Source organism: Lissotriton helveticus, chromosome 2_2 (assembly GCF_964261635.1).
Source record: "Lissotriton helveticus chromosome 2_2, aLisHel1.1, whole genome shotgun sequence".
Classification (NCBI taxonomy): domain Eukaryota; kingdom Metazoa; phylum Chordata; class Amphibia; order Caudata; family Salamandridae; genus Lissotriton; species Lissotriton helveticus.
The window spans coordinates 179,771,066-179,789,068 of record NC_136060.1 but is presented as its reverse complement, the minus strand read 5'-3'; the positions used below and the strand labels follow the sequence as shown (position 1 = coordinate 179,789,068).

Sequence of the window (18,003 nt, the reverse complement as noted above, 5' to 3'; positions counted from 1 at the left end):
AGTATAGGAACCTCTGCTTTAAACATCTAGTAATGAATATCTGACAAAATATAGATGAAAACTGGGATTTAAATATTTCCCTGCTACCTTTACTACACAGAATTAAATGCCCCAGGTGTAAGTAGTGCAGAATACGGATCTAAATCCGAATTCTCCAGGTGTAAGTAGTGCAGAAAGAGTTGTAAATCCAAATATACAAGGTGAAAGTAGTGCAGAAAGAGTGTGTAAATTACTTGCACAAGACATGAGATAGTCATAGGGTGTGTGCAGGAAGGGCAGCCTTTTATGTTTTCCATGTCAATAGTCTTGGCTGCTCTAACCTTATGGCACCTTGGTGTTGTTCTCCTGGGCTTCCTAATAAACCTCATTTCTACCATACACATGAGGTTTGTTTACACAGTGTGGACGCAACAGACATTCCCTGCAAAATATCGGAATTGAATTAAAGCCGTGTTTTATAAAAGAGCTAATCCATTTCATATCTATCCCATACCTTCACGCGGAGTATGCACACAACCTTAACAAGATAGATCCAAATCTTAAAGGCGCTTTAATAATTGCAAAAATGGATTTAAACTAGGACATGTAATGAATGACCGCCTCGGTTTGAATTGTTTTTGCATTAGCCAAGACAGTCGAAGTAAATCCAAGAAAGTTACAGGTGGAACTGGCTAGTACCATCTTCTCCAGCTGCAAACGACATGTCTGAAAAAGAGAGGACTGACATGCAAATCTTTAAATGACCATTTAAAATACCTATTCTGTGTGACTAGCCAGCTACGTCATTATCTGCAGCACCACTCTGATTCAGAAAAGAGAACGGTCAACTAATTAGGTCAATATCAATGATCTCCTCTGGCAGCAATGGACTCAAATCTTAACAACAATATGAGATCTGTAGCCTAGCATTCCAGATGCTGCCCAGGCTACATCAGCTGCACTTAGAAGCCGTTCAACTAGCACTCAGGTATGGGCTCCTCGGACAGTAGCACTGGCATGCCTGGAGCTACAAGGCCTTCGTCAGGGTCGCTGCACTGCCAATAATGAAACAGTGGTTGGGGCATGGAGTTGTAGACAACCTCCAAGCTTTAATCCAGTGCATTCCTTTGAGTTGTTCCTTTGCTGCTCTTGGGTAAACTTAATGGCGTGTTTATCCTCGCTACCTTGAATGACTATTCTCCTGGGGGTTGCCAATAAGACCAAACTAAGGACAGTAAACCTTTGTCCGCTCAAGGATGGGGGGCAGGTCCATGCGAGCATTCCACTCGAGGCATAAGTACAGCTACACAAAGTCAATAACACTGGGATTGCATTCCGCTACTCATAATACAACACTAAATCACTTACCACATAGGCCATGCCGCTAGCCCACCCCATTTCAACCAGGCACAACGTAAGGCTCATGCAGTCTACCCGTCACCCCTCATTACACGTGTATGCACAGCAATATATGTCAGAATAAGAGCCCCACTCTGGTCAGTCACGCATGACTACATCATTCCTCCTAGAAAAGCCACACTGCAACTAGGCATTATACCAAATAACCATGCAACCCACCCAATATGTTTCAACACCTAGTTAGAGGAATGGAGCACAATATAAATGCTACAATACAACAGGTAGTTTGCTAGTGATATTGATGTTTTGAAGTTTTATGGTTCCACCCTTTAAATTAGGGTTCACATATATCAAAATCAAATACACAGTGCAATTGAAGGTCACCAGGGTGACTCAGAAAAACGTGTGGTTATGTAATGAGAGCTGTGAATATTATTACAGAGTAAAAAGGAAATGAAGGTATGCTACTAACTTTCTGAGTGGCATAGAACATGTAAGGAGTGGCCGAACAATGAATGGGATGTTTGACAGATCTGGAAAATCAAGTGTTTATTTGCGTCACAGCTTGCACGCATAGGATAGAGCTCTCGTGTTTTGAACGCCGACACGGGGTTTCTCCGTTTATTTATTTTTATTTATAAGGTTTTATGTAGTACGACTAGACCCGAAGAGGGTATCAGAGCACTTTACATAAGTTACATCAAAAGAGAAGTTGAGCGCTAGTCACATATAAAGGAGTATCTAAGATGAGATCATGTAAGTTGTAAGTTCTCGTTGAAGGTCAAGATTGTGTTAGTCATTCTCGTTTAGAGATCATCATATATATTGGTAGATGAGCAGCTTCTGGTTGGTATCAACTTGCCTCAGGGCTGGGATCAGGAGAAAGTTTTATTCATTAGAAGTAGTTTGACTTCTTTTTTGAAGGAGGTGGTGGTGGGGTTCATTCGGATTGCTTGGGGTAGGGCGTTCCATATCCTCGGTTCCAGGCCAGAAAAGGTGCGTGTGTAGGTTTTCTTTTTTTTAAATGTTTGTGGTTTCAATAGGAGGGTGTTGGTGCTTCTCAGAGTTCTGCTATTGCCTGATAATTCGAGTTTATTGACTAGATATTTTGGTGTATTGAGGTGCAGGGCTTTGTGCGTCATGCACACCATTTTCAGCGGTGCTCTTGCCTCATAAGGGAGCCAATACAGTTCCTTTAGATCCGGGGTGATGTGGTTGTTCTTTCGGGAGCCAGTGAGAAGTCTTGCAGCCGTGTGGAGTAAGGCTCTCAGAGGAGCCAGACTAGATCTCGGCGGGCCACATAAGGTTGTATTCCCATAGTCTATTTTGGTTAGAACTAATGATTTAACAGCTGTTTTTAGGTTGTTGTCGTTGAGGAAGGGTTTTAGTTTTCTGAGAATGCTCATATGAAAGTTGGCTCCTCTGGTGGCTGTGCTGATGTGTTCCCTTATGTTGCGATTCTTATCCAGTATTATTCCCAGTGATCTTGTGGAATCGATAATGTGAGGTTTGCATTTCAGGGCTGTTAGGTGTTTCATCCAGTTTACTATGTCACCTTGTCCTTGTGGTGGGGAGATTAGGAGAAAGTCAGTTTTGAGCGCATTGAGTTTGAGGTTTTTTTTTTTGTTAGCCAGATGTGGGTTTTTTGTAAAGTTGTGTTGAGTAGGCAGATGCCATCCGGCGATGATATTTTTAGGTATAGTTTGGTATCATTCACGTACATGTGGTAATGGATATTGGAGCATTTCAGAATTTTGATTAAGGGTTCCATGTATGGATTGAAGAGGGTAGGAGATAAGGCGGAACCTTGCAGGACTCCCAGGGTGACCGGTGTGTTCGAGGATAGCGATTGGTTAATCTTGATTCTTTGAGTTTGGTTGTCTAAGTAGGAGGCAAACCACTTCAGGACAGCTCCTGATACACTCATTGTGTTCAAGTAGGTCTAGGAGACTGATATGTTTGGCCGTATCGAAGGCTGATGATAGGTCTAGGAGGATTAGGAGGCAGGATTAGTTTTGATCTAGTATTCTGAGTGTCATCAACGATGTGGATCATGGCCGTTTCCGAGCTGTGATTTTGCCTGAAGCCTGATTGGAACTGGTCAATGAGGTGGAATTGAGCTATATGGTTGCATAGTTGGGAGTGGATGCATTTCTCCAGTGGTTTTGCTAGTGTAGGAATAGTGGATATTGATCGGTAGTTATCTGGAATTGTGTGGTCAGCAGTGGTTTTTTTAAGAATAGGGGTTACCTGTTCTTTTAAGCAGCTATGAAGGGTTGCTTGCGATATAGATGCATTCTCTGTTGCTATTGGTGGTGAGGCCCAATGTCACCAACTTTGGACATGTACCAGAATATTTTATGATTGTTACCATCACTGAAACACTAAATATTAAAACACTCATCAAGCAGATACAAACAGTTATTGGGCCTGGCAACACGAAGACCCTCATTAAGAGTGGCGTCGAAATTTCATTGGGACCAGTAACTGCAAATTTCAGCCCCATCGGAATTATGAGAACTGCAGGAACATCGCAAATCTCTCAATTTAAACCTGGAAATTTTAGTTGCTTGGGAATTGGACCCAGAATTACTGACTGCCATGGTAATTTCTCAGTTCTTAGTGAGCCCTCAGGATCCAACTCATATGGTACGAGGCAACTTCCTTTTTTTGGTAACTTCCCGATTGTTCCAACTGAAAAGGAAAGGTGAAAGGCCAGAACCCCTGCGTCTCACACTATAGGTAAGCTGTCAACATTTGTTTTCCACCTCATACCCCAGGAACAATCATTACGCGAACATGCACTGAAGCACAGCCACAAACACATTTCACACACCTTACCCAACATGCTCTTTCATCACACACTTGCGGAGATGAAATTACACCGTCTGCAATTTAAAGCACACTTCACAATACATCATACTACACATATCACAGGTACGCTAGCATCTGCTAGAAACAGCCTTCCTCGAAGAGCATTGGCTTTTTTCCTCAATTCCCCACACATCCAAGGCAAACTTATTCCCAAAAGCTACACCATACGGCTCAACGTCCACAAAGGCAATCCTGGGGGAGGCCCACATTCATTAACAAGGCTTCCTGGCCGACTGAATCTAGGACCTTAACGCCCCAAAGCCCACTCCTCTCTTACCAGTGCCCCTATCAGCCACGCAATGAATTTCTGCTCAACCTACATACTGCCCAAACTAGCAAAATCTTCTCATCACGCACAGTTGCTACTTGCTGGTACAAAAGTGTCTCAGTGAACGATTAATGCTCAATTGCAATAGGACCACTGTTGACTCTGCAACATCTTTGGGCTTTATCCTTGACAAGCATTTAAACCTACAATTGCACAGTAATCATCCAGCAAAAGGAGCACAACTCAGACTGCTGTGAGAAATCAAACAGTTCATTCTCAGAGCCCGGCTTTAAACAGGTAGGTCAGACCACAATCTATTTCAGGATAGATTGTGGCAACTCCCTACTGGTAGGAATCCCAAAACTATACATATTCCCCTAAAGTCAGCCCTCTAAGTAGGCGCAAGAATGGTCTTGGGATGCAAGAAATATGTCTATATATCTCTGATCACTTTGGAATGCTTGCCTCCAGAAGCAAGGGATATACTCTAAGTGACACCCATCACTCACAGAGTGATACACAAACATCGGTTGGCCTGCGACAACTAAGGAGCTCAGGAAGCCTCCTTCTCTTAACTCTAGCCCTGAAGAAGTCAAAATGTTTGAACCAGTGCTTCTCAAGAAATGCGCCCAGAACCTACAACTCCAGCCCCCCTGCCATCAGGACCACCTCTTTATAAAATTTGTTCAAAAAGGAAATACAAGAACCTTTAACTCAATAAGATTATTAATGATAATGCAGAATGAATGGCATAATCCATTTCTTCTCTAAATATAAATGTACCTAATGCCCTCCTTTTCACCCTCTTTTACTAAACTGTCAATGGACAAATTCCAACCTATAACTGTTAACTCTCGTAGCTTAATGTATTGATCTATTGACTTTGTAAAGAGCTCTGCCTTCCTTGGGTGCATCCTGTACAAAATCACCTAAATAAATATTCCAAGTTACCAAATAAGCTTTGCCAATGATTTAGATCTTCTGGAGACTGATACAGATGGGATACCCTCTGACAATGTACTTCTGAGTATCGCCTTATTTCATACAGATGGGACTTTCCTGACTCACAGTCAGTAATATGTAGAGTTCCATAAGATTTCACCTACCCTTTGAACACTCAGAAGATCTATTGTGTAATCAACTAGAAAAGCATATCCTCACCCTACAACTGATTCAAATGAATAATGGCCCCACTCATTCTGACGGGCACATGATCGATCTACTGTTCTCGAATTCTAACAATATAGAAGGTATTGAAATCTCCCCTCTTTAATGGTCAGATTTTCTTTTGTGTTAGATTTTCAATTTTTCTTCATCTAAACCAAAAACAATTCTCCAAATCTCTAATCTCGCCAAAAGGCCTTCGAGCAATATCAGTAGCAGAATCTTTTGCTAATCACTTCTCGATGCCAGAACTTGACACCTCCACCCCCTTGATAGTTATCTATGACCGTTCAATACAGCCTTTACAACTGCCTTGGGTGCCTGCACTTCCCTAAAAACGAACACACCTCGCAGATTAACCCCATCTGAAAAATGGTACGCCTCTGAGCAGAGGAACGAGAAAAGGACATGTAAGGCGGCTGAAAGAGTATTGAGTCACTCAAAAAATCCAACAGACAATCATACAAACACCAATTAAAAGACTATTATTGGCAGGTTAGAAAAGCAAAGAAAAATTACTTTGTCAGAAGCTCAAATGACAATAGCAGCTCTCCAAGGGAACTATTTAAAATCGTGAGAGAATTATCTCAACCAGTTAGCTTGTTACAAACCAATACTTCTTCACCGCAGCATTGTGAGGCCACAGCCAATTATTATTCCAATAAAATAGAGAAAATATACTTTACTTTTGGCCCTCAACCTACCTTAGAAGAGCTTGCAGGTGCCTTAACAGGCCCCCACCAGGGAGCTAAAGTTCACTTAGGTAACTTTACCTGCATCACTGAAGAACAGATGGAGAAGACTATGATTGAAATTAAATCTGGTTACCCATTAGATTCCTGCCCCCATTTTATCTTTACCTGTTTAGCACCTACTTTGAGTGTACATCTGACACAAATCTTTAATTCATCTTTAAAGACAGCGGTATACCAGGATTTGTGGAAGCAAGCCCTAATCCTCCCATTAGCAAAGAAAGCCGGAATTGATGTGTCCATGCTATCAAATTACCGTCCCATCTCACTGCTGTCATTAATGGCTATAGTGCTTGAGAGATTGGTCAATATTCAATTGGCAACTTTTTTGGAGGAAAATGACTTACTGGACCCCTCCCAGACAGGCTTCATAGCAAACAAATAGCACTGAGAGTACCTTGCTTGCCGTCCTGGACAACGTCAGACTAGGGGTAGATCAGGGCGATGCAGTGGCCCGGTTTCTTCTAGATCTCTCTGCTCAATTCAATATGGTCTCTCATAGTCTGCTTATTAAGAGACTAAATGAAATAAGGCGCCACTCCTCTTCAATGGTTTGAATCCTTTTTGTGTAGTAGATCCCAATCTGTCCAGTTGGACACATTTAGCTCATCCTTTTATAGTTTACAATACGGAATACCACAGGACTCTTACCTGAGCCCTACACTTCTCAATGTATACGTCAAAGCACTTGCCACATTGGTTACAAACTGGGGCTTTGAAATTTGCTCTCACACTGATGACACCCTGCTGATCATCTCTATTGGTGAGAAGCAGTCAGAGACCAAGAAAAACTTTGCAGGTTGTCTCCTGGAAGTGGAAAGTTAGATGACGGCACATTGTTTAAAACTCAAAGCAGAAAAAACTGAGGTTCTGCTGTTTGGCAGAGCTGAACATATTTGGGACAATTCTTGGTCGCCCTCCTCGCTAGGTACTGCACAGGAACTCAACATAACTGCACAAAAATACAGGAATTATTATTGATCCTTCCTTATCCATGCAAGACCAGGTAATGTGTACGTGCGGTAAATGCCTCGGTTTACTAAAATTGCTTAAAAAAACTGAGACAGGTGGATCCCGATTGACTGGTGTCGCACTGTAATCTAGTCCTTGATTGTTTGTTGTCTGGTCTATGGAAATGCAGTGGGAATGGTGGACAATCTGTTTGCGCGTCTTCAGACGATTCAAAACACTGCCGCACAACTTATCTGAAATAAAGATAGATTTAGTTCTGTTTTCGCCTACCTAAAAACTCTGCATTGACTGCCCACCCTCAAAAGAGAAAAGTTTAAGCTGCTTTGTAATACTCACAGAGCTTTGCACAACTCTGGCCCTTTGCTTCCAAGGCAGAAGGTCGAGTTCTACCAAGCTTCAAGAAATTTAAGATCAATAAACCTTGACCAGGCCAAAACCAAAAGAATTAAGAAGGTCAGAGCAGTTGGTCGCTCATTTACCCACTTTCCAGAGGGTCACTGGAGTGTTCTCCCTATGGATCTCCACCATACGAAGGATTACCTCGTATTTAGGAAAAACTAAAACATGTGTTTTCCTTAGACCAAGTGGGGGTGCACTGCTCAAAAAGTTCAACAGGCCAGTGTAGGTAGAAAAGTGACTTCTTTATTTGAAAATATTTCTCTTAAAAAAAGATTGATTTTAGACAATTCAGCCAACGTGTTTCATTCCCATATAGGGAACTTCATCAGGGCACACACAGTATCATATGGCAATGTACTGATCGAAAAGCGTATCTGCTAATGTTGCAAGAGCTCGTTGTCCACAGAGCAGTAACCATTCACAGAAGAAAAAAAATGCTCCTAAGTGATCCTGTATAGAATAGAAAGGAAATTCCAATCCACAACTCAGAAATATAAGGGAATCCAACTATAATATGGTGAACCCATCAGCATAAATCAGTGGTCTGGCAGAAGCTGTAGAGCTGTAATGATAATCAAGACCCCTCCAAGGTTGTGAGACGTGTCCGGTCAAAATGGCGAAGGTAGAACACAAGTCAGAGATCCGAAGGAATCTAATCAATCCCAAACCACTCCGTATCAAATCGGTATGGCGACAATGTAATACAGCTCAAATTGGCAAGTACCTGTAATGGTAACCAAGCCACTCCAGGTTTGGAAGGCGTAACCGGTCGGTATGTCGATAATGATTAAAAGCTTGAAAATGGCAAGTATCTTTTGAAGTTTCATCTAGGCAATATCCTAAGATGATGAATATCAATCAAGCCACGTGTATTGCACCGTGGTTCTAAGAGTATAATAACTATATGCACAGGGTTCCTGTCAAGCTCAAAATCCGGAGACGCGCCACATGTCTTCCTCCTATTAGGAGGATTTTTTGAGCTGCGCACCCCCACTTGGACTAATTATCTTTGATCTGGAGCACAGCGACGCCACTCAACGGCTGGCGTAGGGGTTGGTTGCACAGCACCTCCACAAATAGGAACTGGTACGAGGTGCGGCACAGGAGGTCCGCTGTTGCTATGTGTTTTCCTTGTCTGATGCACCCATGCCTTCTGCTCCTCGCTGGTTTCCTGCTGACTATACATATGGCAGCCTCAGCGCCATGATATCCCTTTGGGGATTATTGTTAGCGCTCTATAAATACTTTACATAAATAAACAAATAAATCCTCTCTCCAGTGTTCTTCAACCTGGACATGGAGTCCCTCCGAGCTTTCCTAGTGAAACCATGCCATCAAATTCTACTCAACTCTACCTAAAAGGGTTTCTTCAAGTATGGGCATTGACCAACTCAAGACCTGCCTCACCCTCATCCAATCACGGAAGTCCCATGCCTATGTTAAACTCAGTCCACATTAGACTGAATGTGTTCTTCCGGACAAAAGATCTAAACATTCCCACAGCCAGGATCAGTTTTCGGAGAGGATGCAGGAGAAATGTACTCTCTTAAACCAAAAACAAGATCCCTTAGTTTCTTTTCTGTAGTTGACCTTCTGATTCAAAATATTTATAACCAAAAAAAACACATACTGACTAATACCTAGCCTTCTTCCTAGAAATAAATAGAACAAGACCTCCCTGATGCCAACAGATAACCACTGTCCAAGACATGGTCCTGTCCCAACTGTACAAGAGTAATGCCCAACCTGTTGGTGCCCCAGATTCCTACTTGGCCCCAAAAAAACACTTCTATGGCATCACCAACTTGAAAAAGGCCTTAGGAATGAGGGAACTTTATTGGCCCCTGTGAATCATCTTCAAATGCTGTTACATTCCCTATAGGCTTTAATAACCAACACCTCACCATATCTGTCAGAAACGCACCCCCTCTCAGGCAACACAACACACAAAGCCATGGGATCACGAGAATGGAACATAACAAAACTCATGAATACAAAGGACCAGGAAACACACCTTCTCTTTTTATGCACCAAAGATGTGGACCAAGCTAATTAATTCATTTCCATAAATACATCTTCTTAAAAAGCAGCTAATCTGCTACTCATAATAAATCCTTCATTCGGACTGGTCCCTGCTCATAACAGGATGAGAAACATCCCCTCTCCATTCGTACACAAACGTCTAATTAGCCATTCCCCACATTTATGCACAGTACTCCACTAAATGCTGACCATAACTGTGTAATATAAAACCTGACATATAAAAATGCATGTAACACCTGCTTAAAGTCATAGAACACCAGCAGTTCCAAATTCACACTTATGACACTCTGCAGACAGATCTGAACCAATTTAATAGCAAGGCCTACCTGAAACACATAAGGATAAAGGAGAGTGTTATATCCCTAAATGGTTACAAGATGGAGTTCCTCCCATTTAATTTCAGGACACATCTGTCATTCACTTGGTCTCACCACCTAAGAAACACTCTTGCACAGCAGCCTGGGGATTTTATAATTCTCAGCTTTTCTAGAGCCCAAACATCAAGGTGAGAGGTACAAACTATCAGTTAGGCCTGCTCAGAAAGCATATCGCCTTTTTTCTATTCAGAACACCTCGCCAATCAATAAAAGGCTCTAAATGGTGTTCTGGGCAAAGCAACCGTGCAACACCTGTCCTGAAAGCTTCCTACTGGCCAATGGCAGAACTAACAATCAAATTCAGAGCCGACTAGTGAAATGCACCCAAGAACCTTCATTAACTGGCTAGTCATTATGCCCCTGCCAAGTCCATGAGGTCCAGTCTCTGGCCTGATCGTTCGACAAGTGGTGAGAAGAAATAAAAAGATGCCAAAGATCACTAATGGAAATTAGAACAGAACTCTGGAAAGAAAGTGAACACCTACTCAAAGTTCAGACACACTAACAGAGATTCAAGAACCATCCAGAGATACAGATTTCAGGAAAGCAAACAGGTAAGACACCTGGCACAGGCCTAGAAGAGCCTTCACCCACCAGATGAATCTAGGTGTGGATCACCATCTAAAATCAACCTCTCAGCTCTCTTACATCCCACATCAACTATTTGTTTGTTCCAATCAATAGCACATCCACACAGGTTTACCACAGAGTGCTGGTATAATTCAAGTCACCACTACTTTCACTGGCTGGACTTTTTGTCTTCATGGCTACTGCTAGGTGTACCTTTACACTTTCGGACCCAGAACCTGGTTTTAAATGTGTTTTTCCCATTGGTTTATAGATACTCCTTCATTGGCCTATGACACTGCTGTCCTCTTCAATGACATGGTTCCTGAGGGAGCAGCATGTAACCACAGAGAAGGTGAAGATCCGATGTGGCCCACAAACCATCAAATCACTGGATTCACTGCTGGAACGTTCCTCCCTAAAGGAATTTGTTAACTACTGACACATGGTTGTGGCAGACACCAGCATACCCCTGAAATTGTTTTGCACATGCCTAGCATAATTGAAGTCTGTATTTCTAGATAGGCTAGCCCCAAAATGAAGGGAGTGTATCTAGCCCCTGTAGAGTAGAGATAGGGTGTTATGGTGGCATGATACAATTTTCTATGATGGTCAATCTTATGAATAGCACTAAATCTACATAAGTAACCCCTTGAGCATATCCACCAAATCGCAGCCCACTTAGGTGAGGAGAAGGAAAGCAGATCCTTTTTTGGGTCACTGGAAAGAATATTGCAAGTTCACTGAATAATACCATGGAAATGTAAGCAATGTTTCGAAGAGGGCTATTGTGACCTGTTAAAAATCCTTTGCATGCTGCTTATTTTTAGGTATCCTCGCCCATCCCTCAATGTTACAAGCTTTCCTGCCCTTTACGCGAATTACATTTTCATCAATCAATCAATCAATCAAGCCATTTGTATAGCGCACTACTCACCCGGGAGGGTCTCAAGGCGCTTGGGGGGAGGGGTATGCTACTGCTCGAACAGCCAGGTCTTGAGTTGTTTCCTGAAGGCGAGATGGTCCTGGGTCAGCCGAAGGTGGATGGGGAGGGAGTTCCAAGTCTTGGCAGCCAGGTAAGAGAAGGATCTTCCTCCGGCGGTGGCTCTTCGGATGCGTGGTACGGCTGCGAGGGCGAGGCTGGTGGACCGTAGCTGGCGGGTGGGCGTGTAGAAGGTCAGGCGGTCGTTGAGGTACTTGGGGCCCAGGTCGTGGAGAGACTTGTGTGCGTGGGTGAGGAGCCGGAACGTGATCCTCTTGTCAACGGGGAGCCAGTGCAGGTTCCTCAGGTGGCTGGAGATGTGGCTGCGTCGGGGGACATCCAGGATGAGTCGGGCGGAGGCGTTCTGGATGCGCTGGAGTCTTTTCTGTAGCTTGGCTGTGGTTCCGGCGTAGAGGGCGTTTCCGTAGTCCAGTCGGCTGGTGACGAGTGCCTGGGTGACAGTCTTCCTGGTCTCGGTCGGGATCCAGCGGAAGATCTTGCAAAGCATACGCAGGGTGTTGAAGCACGATTCATGTATTTCTAGTTGATATGCTCAGTTTTATTTTAAATTTGCCTGAAGAAAATGTAACTTTATTCACCCTGGTCCAAAATGCATAACATTTTAAATAATGTTCGTTCCTGGACGGCCACCATTTTTTTCAACTTAATCCAACCAATACGGATCTGTTGGTAACCATGAATCATTAAGATAATTGGGAGCCCAAATTCTGTCCTTTCTTTCTTGGGTCCCTCACTTCTGCCAGCACCCAACGTCAAAATTGTAGGCATAATCTTAGATGGAAACTTATCTCTAGAACACCAAATAACAGAGGTGGCCAGCACCTGCTTCTAGCACTTAACTTCTTAAAATAAAAATAAAAAATAAATAAAAGAAATTCTGACATTCATTCCTACAAGTTTCCACAAGCAAGTGGCAATCACTCTTACACAGTTTCACTTGGACTATACTACTTCATGCTTTTTAGCCCTACCAAAAACACTTATGAGGAGGCGGTGCCTGATTCTCAATGCAGCAGCTTGCCTAATTTCTAATTGTACTTACAAGGACTACATCACTCTTGCTCTTTTTCAGTTTAACTGGTTGAACCTGTTGAACACATGACCAATTTCAATTTACTAGTCATTATGCATACAATTACTCGCAGACAGGCTCCTTGGTTTTGTATGCATAGACTTTTTTGAGTATGATGCTTGAATGAAAAAACACTTGCTGAGCAGCACTAATGTCCACACTACCACCTTCGCCCAGAGGCCTTTTTCATTTGCTGTTTCCAAACAATTGAATCTTCTCCCTCTGGCTTTAAGTTCACAACATTCCCTTATCCTTTTTAGAAAGCAGCTAAAAGTGTGGTTGTTTAAAATTGCTGTTAATTTACTATAACTTTAGCCTGTGATAAACAAGCTCTTCTCTTCATTAAATACCTATTGTTTTAACGTCATGAAGCTATGGTGTCCGTTGTGCTTATGAAATACTACATTACAAGTGAGATACATTGCATGTGCATGTCCTTGCTGTCCATGTTTTGTCATATAATAATTGTAATCGTTTGCAATAAAGGTTTCTTTGAGAGCCTACACAGCAACAAGTGTAATGCTGTAGGGGTACTACTGGAAATGTATAAAATTCATAGATTCCTTAAATACTACATGACATTTTTATGAAACTCCATTAAGGTTGGACATGTACTCCCTGTTTAAGAAGACATCTATGAGGATTCAATTTCTGACTTTAAAATTGGTCTGTGAATTGGACCAGACATGTTTGTGTCTATAGTGGATCAACTACCATTTACTGTTCAATCAAGGTCACAAAGTATAAAATGTCACTAACCACATTGAGAAATTTGTCATCACGTTTTACTTGTGTCATCTTGATGATCTCATTTTCTTCATAGGCTTTTTGTTGCATTAAACAATATTTATTAATTTACATTTTGTATGTTTGTTTTTTAAACAGCACCACTGATGTTTCTGATTGCTTCATGGGTGAATGAATCATAATTTTTTTAATGTCATTATACGCCGTTAGCCGATATGGTCTCCACTATATGTTATTAGATGTAAAAGCCCAATGGAAGTCATTGAACTTTGTCCAGAGATGAATGTACAATTCATGGTCTAGAAAGGTGGTGGGCATGCATAGCAGCAGGACTTTCTGGAACACAGCAGATGTATGGAAACTAAGGCCTACATAATGAATGGCCTATACAAATCCTGGTTATCTTCCTACCCTGGAATTGGCGTTACTAAATCCAGTTGAATTTACGGACCTCGCATAAACAAGGCCTAAGTAGGGCTGGTGTAATCCTGGCAGCACATTTTTCACTATTATATTGAATGAATGTTGTGTAGTCACAAATTGTCTCTCCCTTGACCCTGGAAACGTCCTTCTTATACTCCAGAAAACCGAAACATTCTGCAAGTTCCTCCACTGGGGGTTTTGGGGCTAATCTTCCTTGTCCCGACTGTACTGAAACAATGGTGTCCACTCCCAATGTGCAGTAAAGGAGCCCGAGCCATCCAGTGAATGATGTCACAACAGGCCTGAAAAAACCTCAGCTTGCATCATCAAACAAATGTTCTAGGACGCCTACTCTTGGTGATTGTAAGAAGTGCAGGACTGGGCAAAGAGAATCCTTTTTTCAGTATATTGAATCACCCGCATCCATTTTGTATGTAACGAAGACAATTTATACAGTATGAATGGCTTATTTTGATGCACAATCCATACCCAAACAATGACAATTATAGAAGTATTAACGGAAGTTCAACCTGATACTATCATATCCAGAAAAGGCACAGTTCTTCCAATCCTTAATGCACCATTTTGTTTGATTACCTATCTGGCTTCCATTACAGCCGAACCCACTCAACAGTAAATGTAAATCTAGAGATTGGGTATAAACAGGGCAGCCATGTCCCTTCTATAAGATGACTAAGAGTTATTGCATCACATTGCACAGCAAAATCCTTACCTGGAATGCTGGAAACACGCATAACATTTACCTGGTGATAGTGAGTCCATGCAATAGTGACTCAGCAGAACGTGTGAGAGCATGGACAGTGACTCTACAAGTGTATCACAGAACAGGAGTATGGGGAAATGGAAAAGTCCATGAACAACGGCGGTTATGGAGTGATGTCTGGTTCAAATGAGACCATAAAAGTGAGTATGGAAAGCTCAAAACTAAGTTTGAAATTGAGAACATAGTGAAGAAACAAGAAGCTTTGTTGAGGTGTTCTCAATAAGGATAGAGGGCACTTTTGATCCATTAATTAAAGAATGAAAATGCAACTCCAAATGCAAAGAGATTCCAGGCAGATAGTGTGAAGCGCTAGTGGGTACTATCATTGTAAGTTCAAGCATTGCGGCACTTCAGCATACCAGACCCAAATACTGATATCTACAGTTCAACACTTACAGAGACATTTAGACGCAAGTAAATTGCAGACAAAAAATACCCTAGCAGCAGGCATCTCGAACGAGCAGCTTGTGAGTTACTGGTAGCTCTCCAGCTACATATAAGTAGCTTTCTTTCATGTGTACAGCCCATTCTATTAAATTAGAAGCTTTTTCTTGGTTGAATTTATATACAATACCTATATTTGAAATGTGCATTCAAGAAGAAAATGTGTATATTTTCAGAACTTATAAGCGGATTGTTGGACTGGCCGTTTTTGTAGGTTTATCTCCAAACATTTTGCCTTTTGCCCATTATTTTGTCTGACCTATTATTAGGTCTCGCCTAGGCAGCGCGCATGCGCTGCTCTAGGAGGGCCTTTAGCCATCGGTCTTCACTTTTTAAGCATGGCACTCGTGCTTGTGGCGGCATCCACCTTGCAGGAGCGAGCAGCGGCGCGCCACGAGTGCAGTGCTTGAAAAGTGAAGACTGCTCTCCCAATCGCGTGCGCGCACCACTCGCAGGCTCACCTCCTCCCCCTCTCTCTCACAAGCGAGGTTTTGAATTAGCATGGTCGCTTTCACCACGCTAATTCTAAACAGATGTTAATTAGCATGTTTGCCGCACTCGGGGTGCCGGGTACGGCATGTGACCAGCACTTGTTTTACCAGCCACCGCTCTCCCTTGCCTTTGATCTTCCTCTTGTTATTCCTTCCATTCTCTTCTTTCTTCAATGTTGATCTTTCCCCTCTATTCCTTCTACCCTCCATTCTTGCTTCTGCTTCCTTCATTTTCGCTCACTTTCATGCTTTATTTCCTTAGTGTTTATTCTGTCACTCCTTTTCTGTTCTCCCTCTAAACCCCTTCCTCCTTTTATCCCTCTCTTCTCTCGTCACCCCTCTTCCTTTCTTCACAGCTTATTTTCTTCCTCCTCTCCTTTCTTCCCTCGTCTTCCCCTCTCTCCCTTGCTTCCTCGGTTCCTCTCCGCGTCCAGCCCCCTATCCCTGGCACCTCAGACCTTTCCTGCAGCCTCCCAACCGCCCTGACAGTTGGGAGCCAGTACCTGCGGGTGCAGAGTTGGGCTCACCGTGATTTATGCCGTTGGTATAACAGCAGAGACACTGCAGTCCATTACTGGAGTCCCCCTGATTAAAATTCAACTTCGGCCCGACTGCAGCACTCCACACCTATGAAGAAGAAAAAAAAAGACCAGAGGTTTCCGATTTGCTCATACGATTTTTATCCCTGTCATCTGTGTTGACAGACACAAGTTTCTGTACGAAAACTTTTGTTTCTAGTTACTTACTGCTAATTCACTTGGGTATTGCAGCTGACCATTACTTCCCTAGTTGATTGTAATTGGAGTATGGATGTAAACTACCTGTATCTTATTACAGGACATAAAGAACGCCCAAGATATGTTATGATCTGTGTGCACCCCTGCTACTCTTGCATAGCACATCAATTTAGGTACACACCTTGGATATCTGACGAGCAGCATTAAAGTTTTCGTACTGCAAAACTTTAACGGGTTGAATGTGTGACTTTTCTGTTGCCCACGTTAACACATTTGAGCGGTTAATATTGCTGTAGATGGTGGACTCCTAATTGGCGTGCCAGCAATTAGTGCTAATTTAGCCGAATTGTACTTTTTATGGTGGCAGAGATTTTTAATAGCTAAGCAGGCAGTCTTTGATTACACAAATTAAGCCCTTAATTTGAATGTGGGCCTGCTTTCTTCAACCGCTTAGGCAGTCTCTGGAAAGCCATGCTGAGCGCTGCCTGTTACAGTGCTTCACTCGCTGTGCTAAATAAATGAAGGGCAGGAGCCGAGCTCAGTACTTGAACTCGTTTATCTGTGGCTGCGATCATCTTTTCTTTATTCACAGATATTTAAAAGCAGTGGCATAGCCAATAGGTCTCGCCTTTGGGACCATAAGTGTTTAGTTATCCAGCACTTATAAGGTCCCAAAGGCGAGACCTATTGGCTATGCCAATGCTTGTTTTTATTGTCTGTAGGACTCTGGGCCCTTTACCACTACTGATCAGTGCTAAAGTGCATATGCCCATTTTCTAAATTGTATTGGTGATTGGTTATCCATGATTGGCATATTTAGTTTACTGGTAAGTCCCTAGTAAAGTGCACTGTATGTGCCCAGGGACTATAAATAAAATGCTACTAGTAGGTCTGCAGCACTGGTTGTGCCACCACATGAGTAGCCCTGTAAACTTATCTCAGGACTGCCGCTGCAGTGTCTGTGAGTTCATTTTAAACTGCCATTTTGCCCTGGCAGGTGCACCCACTTGCCAGGCCCAAAACTTCCCTTTTATTGCATGTAAGCAGTAGAGGCCCGTTATGGGAGTTCCGTGGGGCAGAAATGCGTGGTGGGGGGTAGTAAACACCGGATTATGGATGATCAGAGGTAAGTAAACAAATAAATAAAACTAATTTCGTAGCGCGCACTGCATCGCATTTTGCGTTGCAGTGCGCGCTACGAAATGTGTTTTATTTATTTAATTCTTTACTTATTTCCGATCATCCATATTCCGGTGTTTAGTACCCCCACCCCGCCCCTCGCCCGCCTTTCCGTCCTACGGAACTCCCGTAACGGAACGCTACTGCATGTAAGGCATCCTTAAGTTAAGCCCAAGATAGCCCCATGGGCAGGGTGCAGTGTATGTGAAAGGTAGGACATGTACTGGTGTGTTTTACATGTCCTAATAGTGAAATACTGCCAATTTCATTTTCCACTATTGCAAGGACAAGCTCTCCCATAGGTTATCATTGAAGGCTGCCTTGTAACATTTTACAAGTATAACTTTCAACTGGGAAAAGCTAGAGATT

General features: G+C 42.6%; 1 protein-coding gene across 17 annotated transcripts in view; it reads right to left on the bottom strand.

Moving 5' to 3' along the window:
* Positions 1–18,003, bottom strand: part of RBM47 (RNA binding motif protein 47) — a 405,432-nt gene that overhangs the window by 166,163 nt on the left and 221,266 nt on the right. For 5 of the 17 annotated variants that reach the window (XM_078678283.1, XM_078678286.1, XM_078678284.1 and 2 more), the window contains exon 2: positions 16,246–16,345. The exons of the other annotated variants lie outside the window; for them this stretch is intronic. The gene's annotated coding sequence lies outside the window, so the exon portion shown is untranslated. The remainder of the gene's footprint in view (positions 1–16,245; positions 16,346–18,003) is intronic. 17 annotated transcript variants of the gene reach the window in all.